We start from the raw sequence: 12266 nt of genomic DNA on the forward strand, positions 1-12266 counted from the left end.
TCTCCAGCGCAGACAGAATGTCCACCCAGCTCGCAGGCTGACGGGCGGAGGGTTAATGAGTCCCTGACTCAGGGTGGGTGCTCAGCCCCTGGCACTTGCTCTTGGAGGTCTGCGTCTGGGGCAGCAGTTCATGTAATAACCATAAGAGGGAGCCCTAGGGGTTCCCTCAGGGAAATGGTTCATGGCCCACTCCTCCCAGGGCTTCTGCTGTTCCACACTCAGTTTTTCTCAGGGCCAGGAGCAAAAAGTCCTCTGGGCAGTGGCCCTGCACTGTGGATCTGTGTGCCCTAAAGGCACCTGCTCTGGGTTCAGCAGCCCCTGGAGAAGCAGCCCTGGTTTCCAAAGCCAGACGTGGCATGCTGGTGAGTTTCTGACCTGGGTGGCCCTCCCTGCCAGCCTAACAGCCCGAGTGACTCCTCCTCACACCTGTTTCCTCACCTGAAGGGAGAGCTGACAACGAGGACTCCGGACGCCCGTAACCAAGGGTGCTTCGTAAACCATGGCTTGAGTGGCCACCCGTGCATCAGAACTGGCCCCGTGCTCGTTCCCATTGGTGGGTGGTACCACCTGCGATTTCCTAGGTAGGAAAATAAGTGTAGACTTGCCTTCCGGCTGCGAGGCTGTGGGGTTCCCACCCATCAGCAAGGTCACACAAGGACACACTGCGAACCCATGTGGAAAAGGCGCACAGCAGACACACCTGACCGATGTGAGCCTGGTTGCTCCTGTACAAGGGATGACTCCAGCCTGCTTCCAGCCTCCATCTCCCAGACGATGGACCCTGAGGCAGCCACTCACATGCTGCCCCTGCTCCTTGAAAGCACCTGAGCCAGAGCTGAGTCAGCCTCCTGGATCCGTCCTGAAGCTCGCCCTGCACTAAGCCCAGATCCCTAAGGCGGATCTCCCAGGGTGCCTTTGGCCACACTTGCTGCAGCAAGCCAAGCAAACCTCAGCTTCCCCATGTGCCTCATGGCCTCCAGCCAGGGACTAAGAAAAAGAATTCTCCCCTGGATGATACCTACCTTGCTGTCCCAGTCAGTTTGGGCTGCCAGAACCAAACACCATAGTTTGAGTGACTTCAGCAACAGTGCGTGTTTCCTGCAGTATTTCTTCTTGGCTGAAAGTCCAAAATCAAGGTGTCAGTGGGTTTGGTTTCTCGTGAGACCTCTCCCCTTGGTTTGCAGATGGCCACCTCTTCCTGAGTCCCCAGGGGATCCTTCTCTACGCGTGCACACCCCTGCTCTCTCTTACAAGGACAGCAGCCCATTGGATAAGGACCCCACTCATTTAACCTCACTTACCTTTTTTTTTTAAAGATTTATTTTATTTATTTGAAAGACAGAGTTACAGAGCGAGGTAGAGACAGAGAGAGAGGTATTCCATCCACAGGTTCACTCCCCAAAGTGGCCGCAATGGCCGGAGCTGCGTTGATCTGAAGCCAGGAGATAGGAGGTTCCTCTGGGTCTCCCACATGGGTGCAGGGGCCCAAAGACTTGGGCCATCTTCTATTGCTTTCCCAGGCCATAGCAGAGAGTTGGATTGGAAGGGGAGCAGCTGGGACTCGAACCGGTGCCCATATGAGATGCTGGCACAGCTTTAACCCGCTGTACCACAGTGCTGGCCCCATTAACCTCACTTAACCTTAATTACGTCCTTAACGGCTCTATTTCCAAACACTCTCATGTAGGGAGTTAGGACTTAAGCATGTGGATTGGGGAGGGACATTTTTCAGTCCATAACAGCTGGGTTTTCATTTTCTTCTTCTTCTTTTTTAAAAGATGTATTTACTTATTTGAGAGCTAGAGTTACCAACAGAGAGGGAGAGATCGAGGTAAAGATCTTCCATCCACTGGTTCACTCCCCAAATGGCTGCAATGGCCAGAGCTGGGCCAAACTGAGGCCAGGAGCCAAGAGCTTCCTCTGGGTCTCCCATGTGGGTGCAGGGGTCCAAGCACTTGGGCCATCTTCTACTGCTTTCTCAGGCACACTAGCAGGGATCTGGTTAGGAAGTAGAGCAGCTGGGACACGAACCAGTGCCCATATAGGATGCCAGTGCCACAGCTGGAGGCTTAGCCCACTACGCCACAGTGCCGGCCTCTTCATTTTCTTCTTCTTCTTTTTTTTTTTTTTTAAGAATGATTTCTTTTATTTGAAAGTCAGAGTTACATAGAGAGAAGGAGAGGCAGAGAGAGAGAGAGAGAGAGAGAGAGAGAGAGAGAGAGACCTTCATTTTCTTCTAAGCGTAGTACAAAGGCCATTCAGGAGCAGAGAGTGAGAAGACTGCCCAAAAGGTAGACTTGGGAAAGGTCACCAAGTCCAGGAATCCTTGCCCGGGAGCGGTGTGGGAACAGGACCACAAATGTTGAGCAGAGTTTTACTGGGACACTGCCTATCAGCAAACCCCAGAGAGCCCAGGAGAAGCGGCTGCTTTTGGGTGAGTGAAGTCCCTTCACCTACCTTTCATGGAGCACAGTCCCTCTCCTGGCATGTCCTACTGTTGTGCCTGAGTGAGTGGGGACGGAGGAGCGCCACCCACTGAGAAATTTTGGAGTCCTTTATTGCCAGCTATCGAGAGCGGGCTCATGTCCTAAAGAACTTTGGACTCTGAAGCCCAAAGTAACAGGGTTTAAAAAGGCAAAAACCACAAGGATGGAGGGGGAATACATGGTTACCAGCGTCAACCTGACCCAAGGCCTTTGGGAAACTAATATCAATTATAATCTTGACAATAACAATTATAATCTTAACCTAAAACATATGTGAAATTACTATCAATTTCAACCTTGACAACACCAATGGCAATCTTAATAGTTCCGATTACAATCTTGACATTATTCTGGGTATCAGCCTAAATCATATGTGGGACATAGACAAATTACAATATTTTTTTAAAAGATTTATTTATTTATTTGAGGGCACAGTTACAGAGAGGCAGCAAGAGAAAGAGAGAGAGAGAGAGAGAGAGAGAGAGAGAAATCTTCTATCCGCTGTTTCACTCTCCAAATGGCTGCAATGGCCAGGGCTGGGCCAGGCCGAAGCCAGGAGCCAGAAGCTTCTTCCTGATCTCCCACTTGGGTGCAGAGGCCCAAGCACTTGGGCCGTCCTCCTCTGCTTTCCCAGGCACATTAGCAGAGAGTTGGATAGGAAGTAGAGCAGCTGGGACTTGAACTGGTGCTCCATATGGGATGCTGGCACGGCAGGCAGTGGCTTTACCAGCTACACCACAGCACCAGCCCGGCAGAGTTGTTTTATAACATGATCTTTCCATTAACTGTTTTTTGAAGACTCCTACTAGCCTGCCCAGGGCCACACAACTTGAGAGCAGCAGGTCAGAATTCGAGCCAGGACACTGACCGCAGATCATAGTGAGTCTGCCGGTTCATCACAAACTACACTAAACGCCAGTCTGCTGCCCCGACCCCCGCCACACACACGCACACACAGCTCCATCCTAGGAAATGCAGCTGCCACAGATGTTTCTGTCAGCAAAGCCACGTGCTTTGAGCCAAGTCCATGAACCAGAGGTGAGTCCTGAAGCCAGACTGTCCACTAGAGGCAGGGGCCACATCTGGGTGTACAGCCGTATGCTCCTGACTGCGGGGGTGACGGGGAGCAGCAGAGGGACCAGGAGAGGGAGACAGAGCTCCCTGCACAGAGGCAAGGCAGGGCAAGCCAGGACCTTCCTGCCTACTGCCTGCCACCCCCAGTTCCCACAGCCGTCTCTTCTCGCAGCCAGAAGAGTGCAAGCCAAACCGAGAATGTCAGGGTTAAGAGAAGAGATCCAGCCTGTTCATTTCTGTACCCCTGCAGCCAGCCCTGAGCACAAGGCAGGGCACTTAACAGGGGCTCATGCGTGAACAAATGGGCGAGATTGGTGGTTCATGGCACAAGTGCAAAAGTGCAGTGCCTACGCTGCTGGTTACCAACAGCCATGAGGCACACGATGACATCGTCTGAGTTAAAGAGGCTTTTTTTTTTTTTTTTTTTTTTTTTTGACAGGCAGAGTGGATAGTGAGAGAGAGAGACAAAGAGAAAGGTCTTCCTTTTTGCCGTTGGTTCACCCTCCAATGGCCGCTGCAGCCGGCGCATTGCGCTGATCCGAAGGCAGGAGCCAGGTACTTCTCCTGGTCTCCCATGGGGTGCAGGGCCCAAGCACTTGGGCCATCCTCCACTGCACTCCCGGGCCACAGCAGAGAGCTGGCCTGGAAGAGGGGCGACCGGGACAGAATCCGGCGCCCCAACCGGGACTAGAACCCGGTGTGCCGGTGCCACAAGGCGGAGGATTAGCCTATTGAACTGCGGCGCCGGCCTTTTTTTTTTTTTTTTTTTTTTTTTTTTTTTTGCTTCCATTTATAATGAGACTTTAGGACTTCTGCCTCAATGTCTTGAGATCTGAAAACAATCCAACCCACATGAGGCTCCGGAGAAAGACAGATGTGTTTTTTGTGTAGGAATCACAGATGGATTTCATTTACTTTATAAACACACACCAACCATCACACACACGCACATGTAGGCACTGGAATATGACAACACATCTTCTAATTAAAAGCTTAAATTATTCCCCATGGCGAGTGTATTAATCTGTTTTCTGTTGCTGTAACAAGACTCCTGAACCCGGGTACTGTACAAAGAGAGGAGGTTTATTTAGCCCACAGTTCTGAAGTCAGAAAGTCCAAGACTGGGTGGACTCATGGGTTTGGCTCCTGGAGAGGGCTCCCTTGGCTGCATCTCAATGTGGCAGATGGCACCACGGCAAACGCATGTGCACGAGGGAGAGATCGCAAGGCAAGACAGGAGGTCAGGGACCAGGAAGGGATCAGTTTCGCTCTTTTTCTAACAACCCAGTATCGTGGGAGCCAACAGAGATCCCTTGAGAGTTACTTAGTCTTTTTGGAGGATGACGGCCCCACCACCCCATCCCAGGAGAACTGGCCTCTTAAACATTCCACCATCTCTTAACATCAACACCCTGAGGACACAGCTTCCACCACATGAATCCTTGGGGGTCAGCCTCAGGCCTTAGCGGAGAGATGCCACAGCCCAGGAAGTAAAGACATGCTGCCCATTGTATGATTTCAACCAAACACTGACTTCTTAATGGAACCCCAAAATACACTTAAGCTACGGGGTACGTACTGGCTGCCAGGAACTAGATCTTTTATCCTGTTTATTACACAAGTGAACTTGACATTGCAGCTTCACAACATCTTCATCACTGGTCTAAGACACTTTGGGAAAGGGGACTTTTCTATGTAAGCCACTCAACCATATTGAAAGGCACACCAAATTCACTTTCAGGGCTATTCCTAACTTGCCAGAAGCGAACTGCTGAAGGCACTGAAATAATGTGAGTTCTACTGAGGAGGCAGGGTGTCAGAAACTAGACACAGCTGGGCACTCGATGGCTCTTTCTAAGCTGAAGAGTCCCTGTGGGTTCCATCAAAACAGGCACACTGACCGAGCTCCATGACTCAGCACTGCTGCCTGGACACCGCACCCTCCCTCCCGGCCAAGCTGTCATTGGAGAACTGTCACTCTACCAGCTATGTCCAGGGGACGGTAAACAGCCAGATACGTGTCTTCGACAGCCACATACAGGCATCAGACGTAGGCAGGGAGGTCACCGTGATTCACTCAGAACACGCCTGTCTGGCAGGTGGTTCCTGCAGGAATACGGATATTCTGCTTTAGAGTGAGTAGGCTCGAAGCCCATATGGGCACTGGTTCGAGTCCTGACTGCCCCACTTCCAATTCAGCTCCCTGCTAATGGCCTGAGAAAGCAGCAGATGGCCCAAATGCTCGGGATCCTGCAACACATGGGAAGCAGCTCCTGGCTCTGGCTTTGGCTTGGCCCAGCCCTGGCTGCTGCAGCCATTTGGGGAGTGAATCAGCAGATGGATGAACTCTTTCTCTGTCTCTCCTACCCTCTCTCTCTCTGTGTGTGTGTGTAATTCTGCCTTTCAAATACATAAATAAATCTTAAAAAAAAAAATCCCAATTTGACCCTTTTCCAGCTATGCAGTGCAAGGCTTGTGGCTTTTTCCTCCTCATTTCACCATCTGAAAATGAAAATATGACCGCAAGGAGGCACTGCAGACACCGGGCCCAGCACGGTGCCTGGCTCCGAGAAGCACTGTTCATGCAGCAGTTCCTCCCCTCTTATCCCTCACAGCCAACCACCAGTTCTTTTTTCTGCAAAGATCGCTCTTGTCCTGTGACTCCCTAACCCCAGACTCTGAACACGAGACGCAGCACAGTGGCCTGTGTAACACCTTAGATGAGACTTTCCCAACCTTCTTTTCATTATTATCTCCTCCACAAGAGGTATTTGGAGACGTTGTGTTCCCACTCACCCATCATGAAAGTTTAAGCCTGTAGGGAGACGCTGTCCATCTGTTTCTGTATTGTATGGACATCTGTGCACTGTACATAAAGCCCAGGAACTCTCCAGTATTCACCCCTTTGGAAGCCGGGGCGATGATGAACTTGCACACAAGGCACAGCTCACACGGATGGACAAGCAGAAGTTACTGGGTGGGGACTGGGCCTGGCAAAAGAGGCTGCATCCAGAGTGGGAGCCCTGGGAGAGGGGTGAACAGAGCCCTGGGAGCAGAGTCCCCAGCGTAGAGCCCAGGACCCCTGCACAAAGGCCCACGGAGGTGTGCAGGGACTGACAACTGCCAAGTGCTTCTCATCTTGCTGGGTGTGCCAAGAACGCAAAGCCCACTGCAGTTCACTTGGCCCACGTCTCCAGGTTGTGCTCGCCACGAGCAGCCTAGAAGGATGAGGTGCCACCCGCTCTGGGCTGAAGAGCGGGCTAGCTTGCTGGTTCTACGACGTGGCGCACTCCCCAGCGCAGTGCTCCTCTCCTGTGTGCAGCAATCCCTCTGGGCACAGGGCATCACCCTGCGGAATTTGGGCGGCAAACGCTGCCCACTGCACTGGAAGTCTGTATTCTGCCAGCATCTATGGGATGAGAAAAGTTTACTCGTTAGTTTCAAAGGAGGGTGACACAGAGTCCCAAAGGGAAGAGCCCAGGACCTGTGCACAGGCAGGAGATGTGGCCATAGGACGTGTGAGCCAGAAGTAACAAGGAACGGACCCCACTGAGGCCACGCTTACAAGCCAGGGTCTTCCCCTAGGAGAGAGGAGAGCCCTCAGGAGGTTTTAAGGTGGCGGATTTGGATTTTACAAAGAGCTTGCTGACTCCTAGGGGGGACATGGTGAGGGGAGAGACAGGGCGATGGTGACGTGGAGCTGTGGTCCCGCAGGTGGTGGCTGTCCCGGAGCAGATGAGATTGTTGGAAGAGAGGACCATCTCGGCCAGATCGTAGGAACGCGTGGACTGTGGACCGAGAAAAGGCCAGGGTCCGAGAGTGGGCGGGAGCAGCCTGGAGCTTTCTGGTCAAAGGGGAGGGAAAGGTAGGGAAGCCGCGAGGCCAGGAGGAAAGGCAGGGAAGCAGGGAAGCAGGGAAGCGGGCAGCGGGCTTCCTCAATCGGGAGTGGCCACCACGCCTGCGAGGAGGAGCTCCTGGACGCACTCCTTCCCCATGCTCACCTAAGAACTGCGCTCACACACAGGTTGAGGGGGTCCTCGGGCGCTGCGTGGTTAACAAGCTCCTGCTGCCAGGGCCCACGCTTTGAGGAGAAAGGCTGCAGCTCCTTAAGGTCCATCCCAGTGCTGTCTGCTGGGTTTTTAACTGCCTTTCCTGGGCAGGAAAGCTGAGGCTCTCTCAACTTCCCCAGCTTGCCTGGGGTCTTCCGTTAACAAGAGCTGAACCGTGCTGTGCTGTGCTGTGCTGTGCTGTGCTGAGGGGACCACAGGGCCTGCTGCCGGCCCCTCTCCCCAGGTGCACAGCCCCTCATTATCACGCCCCCTCCAGGTCTGTCTGGGCTCCAGCCACCCAGGCTGGTCAATTCAGACTCCCTGTGGTCAGATGGCCTCCAGCTGGGAGTTTCTGAGTTTGCCTGCAGCAGATTCTAAAGATAGTCTCCTCACAGGAAACCAGATACTATTGGCTAACTTTGCAAATAAAGATGCCCTCAGAGGGAGGGAAGGGGAAACACTTCTGGTGGAGCCTGCGTGAGACAGAGTGGCTGATTGGCACGTCCAGAGCTTCTCCTCCGCCCAGGTAGGCACAGATAGGCTAATGATGCTGGCTTGCTTTGCATGCTCACAATGCAAGGTGCTCTCTTGAGGGTGCTGCAGCCTCCACATGTCCAAGGGGTGGAGGCGTGGGGAGCAGTGATTAGATCATGTGTGACCGGCCCAACATGACAGAATATGATTAGAAACGGGAATAATTACATTTCAGGGACATGGAGTAAAACCAGTAGTTTGACATTAAATGAAAACACAAAATTGCCTTTAGATAAAGTTTTAAAAGATTAGAAATAGTATTGAAGTTTCCTATGTGTGTGTCTTTGTCTTTCAGAAACTCATGTTTAAGTGCTTACAGGTAAAATTAAATAATCCAGCAGGACTATAAAATGAGAAATAGATGGAACTATTGATCATGAGTTGCTAATTGTTGAAGCAGAGTAATGGGTGCAAGATGGTTCTCAATGCTTTTATACATGTTTGAAATTTTAATATTAAAGACTTCTTTAAATGGCATTTGCATTTTAAATATCAACATAAATAGAAAATATACATAAAGTTGAAGAATGTTGTGGTTGATTCTAGGACGGTGGACTGTGGATAGTTCTTTGGGTTTTTCTTTTCCTTTTTCTTCCTTGCTTTTTTTATCATGAGCATATATTGCCCTTTTTTAAAAATGATTTTATTTATTTATTTGAAAGGTAGAGTTCCAGAGAGAGAGAGGGATACACAGAGAAAGGCCTTCCATCCACTGGTTCACTCCCCAAATGGGCTGATCTGAGGCCAAGAGCCTGGAGCTTCCTCCAGGTCTCCCATGTGGGTATAAGAGTCCAAGGACTTGGGACATCTTCTACTGCTTTCCCAGGCCACAGCAGAGAGCTGGATCAGAAGTGAAGCAGCCAAGACTTGAACCAGTGCCCACATGGGATGCCGGCACTACAGGCATCAGCTTTACCCACTATGCCACAGCACAGGCCCTATATATTGCCTTTCTAATGAAAGTGGTTTTAATTAGTAAATTGCTGGCACAAATGCAATGTTCAGTTTTGATAAATGCTGTTAGAATCATTGCAAACATGCTCAGACCCAGGTTTGTGTCCTCGGAAAACAGTCTTGGGAAAGAAATTATGAGCGCAGGACTGCAGGAAATGCATGGCGGGGGGGGTCCCCAGTGCAGGACTGGCTGCAGTCTGTTAATTCCTGGTGCTTGCCTTGCATCTGGCAATCAGAGCCAGAGACCTACCCTCCCACTTTGCGACTTTACAGCACATCCAGAAAGACACCAGAATTTTAGGGTTCCTCCTCCTCTACTCCCCAAAGTAATTTGTTTTGTTTTGTTCTTCATTTTCAACTATTTGAGATAGGAAACTTTAGATAAAAAAAGAATGAACCAAAAGGAAAGAAAAGTGACCCATGTCAAAGCAGGCAGGAAAGCTTCCTTGCTGTGCTTGGCTCTGGGTGGGAGAGGCAGCCGGTGGCCACTGTGAGTCTAGATGGAGGTGATGACTGGTGCCAGGACCCCTAGGAAAAAGAAATGGACTCAGGATGGCCAGGGTGGATTCTGATCTTTCACCTCCTTTTTTGACTTTAAGATTTATTTATTTATTTGAAAGGCAGAGTGACAAAAAGGGAAGGAGGGAGGAAGGGAGGGAGGAAAGGAGGGAGAGGGAGAGGGATAGGGATGGATAGACAGACAGACAGACAGACAGACAGATTCCAACCACCAGTCTACTCTCCAAATGGCTGCAGTAGCCCAGGCCAGGCCTGGCCAAATTCAGGAGCCATGAACTCCATCCTGATCTGCCACATAGGTGGCAGGGGCCCAAGCACCAGGGCCATCCTCCACTGCCCTCCCAGGCACATCAGCTGGGGCTCAAACCAGCACTCTAGTAATGAGATGCTGGTGTCGCAAGCTGAATCTCAACCCACCACACAACGCCAGGTCCTGTTGGGCGTTTATTTCCATAAAGGGCTACAGGGTAGGAAATAGGCTCAGCCCAAACCAGAGCATTCCCTCTCAGACTGCCCTGGTTCTTCCCACAGCCCTGCAAGGGAGTATCTACCATATGCTACCGCATGCTGGTTCCCATATAATCTGCTCCCATCCTTGCTCCACAACCGTCCCACCTCACACACAGGGCAGGGAAGGCTGCCGGCTTTGGAGCATAGTCCTGGCTCTGCCCTTGGTAAGTGTGTGCCGGCCGTGTGCTCTCTTGCACTGGAGACTTGGCACCAGAAATGGACGTGTGTCCACCTTTCACAATGATCAAGGGCAAGGGGATATAAAGTCCCAAGCAAACTGCTTGGCCAATTTTTGGTATTCCAGAAACCATGTATATTGTTATCCTGGGGAAACCGAGGCTCAGAAGGTTTGAGTACTGGGGCAGGCAGTAAGCCTTGCAGTTAGGATGTCAGTTTAGAAGCCCGTGTCCCACACTGAAGTACCTGGGTTCAAGACCTGACTCCAGCTCCTGATTCCAGCATCCTGCTAATGCAGGCTCAGAGGCAGCAGTGATGGCTCCAACCCCTGGGTTCCTGCCACTCACCTGGGAGACCTGGCCGGGAACTCAGCTCCTGGCTTGAGCCCTAGTTCTAACTGTTGTGAACATTTGGGGAGTTAACCAGTGGATGGAATATTCTCTTGCTTTCTTTTCCTCTTGGAAAAAAAAGAAGTTAAAGAGAATCTGGGTCCCTTACAACCCTTTCAAATGAGGTGGTGAGGGATCCAGAGTCGTGGGGGCAAGAAAAGAAAGAACGTTAAAGCGGACCACTTCAGCACCTCCTCCTCCTTCTGTCCCCACCGGGGGTCGGCTCTGGGGAAGCAGCGGTGTTGGGTATGGTCCTCCCAAACCAGAGGCCCTGGCCTCAAACAACCTCCCTCCCAGCTTGCAGGGCACCTAGCAGCTCCTCCCCCGCCCAGAGCTGTCTGGAAGCAGTACCTGCAGTGGATGAGCTGGACAGGAAGGAGAGCTCGTGGTGCCCCACAGCGGTCCCACGAGGCTGTGGAGCCAGGACGGCAGAGTCCAGATCATAGATGCCCATGCCGAGGACCCGTTCTGAGTCCCAGCAGCACGGCCCGGGAATCACGGCAGCCGGGGTCTCGTGCAACACTCACCCTGCCCAGGAGAGCCAAGCGGAGGTGGAGGCTTCCAGCTGAACCTCGATGCTGCGTGCTCTCCGTGGGGGCTCAGGGCCGGCTGGCCGCCCCGTGCGGCAGAATTCTCACGGAACTCTGGCTGCAGTCGACGTTTCAACCACGTCATCTTCTTGTGTGGCCAGAGTGTGATCATTTTGGAATGTGAGTCTTTGTAGGAGGGAAAAAAAAACCTGTATTACATCTCTTTAAATATTTTTCCACATCACCTTTGGACTTTTCCTTAAACTATGCTTATTGTGAAATATAACACACTGAATTAAGCTTCCAGGTTAAAAGCAAATCCCACATAAGCACAATCCAGACCAAAAAAGGGGGCCTTGCCAGCACCCAAAGCCCCCTGTCCGTCCCTCCCTCACTGCAGCCTTCCCCGCAAGAGAGCAAAATCCGGACTTTAGGGTGATCAAATCTTTGCTTTTCCCTGTTGTTTGGACCCAATCTAAACAGATATCTTTAAACAACCTGTTCAGCACTGCACACCCGAGCTTTTCTGGTGCTTCGTGTTGTAGGAGAGGCACAGGCACAACCATTTTCATGGCAGCATTGTCCAAACTGAACACCACCCACACGAGCACCAGCAGTGGAGTGATGGCGAGCTGGGAGGTAGATATCCACACAGCAGTGAGCATGAAGGGACGGCAGCCACGGCAGCATGGGTGAGGTGCTTCCAGAAATGCTGAGACGCGTGTCCAGGTAAACACAAAGATCAGTCCACATCCACTAGCCCCGGGCATCTCCGGCCAGACACGGCTGGTGTTTCTATGACCAAGAACTATCTGCATAGCTGGCGGGTTTCTATGGTTTATGGGTTGTAAATTTGCTCAGACGACAAAAGGGAGACGGCCCCAAAGGCTGTGCTAGAGAGACGGCCCAGTAGTTGTGTGTGTGTGTGTCCTCCTGCAGTCTCTAATGACTTTCCCCTAGGGTGGAATCCATGGCCCCCTCTTTACCCCCATTCTGCCTTCTTTATTTTTTTTTTTAAAGATTTTATTTATTTATTTGAAAGTC

The 12266-nt window shown here is 51.5% G+C and overlaps 2 long non-coding RNA genes across 6 annotated transcripts in view; one reads left to right on the plus strand and one right to left on the minus strand.

The window, feature by feature from the left end:
• LOC103349152 (C-C chemokine receptor type 8) overlaps window positions 1-11744 on the minus strand; it is a 45218-nt gene extending 33474 nt beyond the window's left edge. Inside the window, exons 1-5 of one of the 5 annotated variants that reach the window (XR_016214978.1) lie at window positions 7562-7700; window positions 6357-6969; window positions 5539-5666; window positions 1023-1117; window positions 439-577 (exon numbers count right to left, since the gene is read on the minus strand). This is a non-coding gene — a long non-coding RNA (C-C chemokine receptor type 8). Of the gene's footprint in view, window positions 1-438; window positions 578-1022; window positions 1118-4624; window positions 6970-7561; window positions 7701-11219 lie in introns of those variants that run through there. The other 4 variants (XR_016214979.1, XR_011379603.2, XR_016214977.1 and 1 more) reach the window with 4 other exon arrangements.
• Window positions 8008-11463, plus strand: LOC149124405 (uncharacterized). Its single transcript, XR_016214981.1, has 2 exons — window positions 8008-8135; window positions 10990-11463. It is a non-coding gene; the product is annotated as an uncharacterized LOC149124405 (long non-coding RNA).
• Window positions 11745-12266: the final 522 nt, after the last annotated feature.

The sequence above is a fragment of the Oryctolagus cuniculus genome, chromosome 10 (genome assembly GCF_051225735.1).
Source record: "Oryctolagus cuniculus isolate XC-2025 breed Fujian yellow rabbit chromosome 10, ASM5122573v1, whole genome shotgun sequence".
NCBI lineage: Eukaryota > Metazoa > Chordata > Mammalia > Lagomorpha > Leporidae > Oryctolagus > Oryctolagus cuniculus.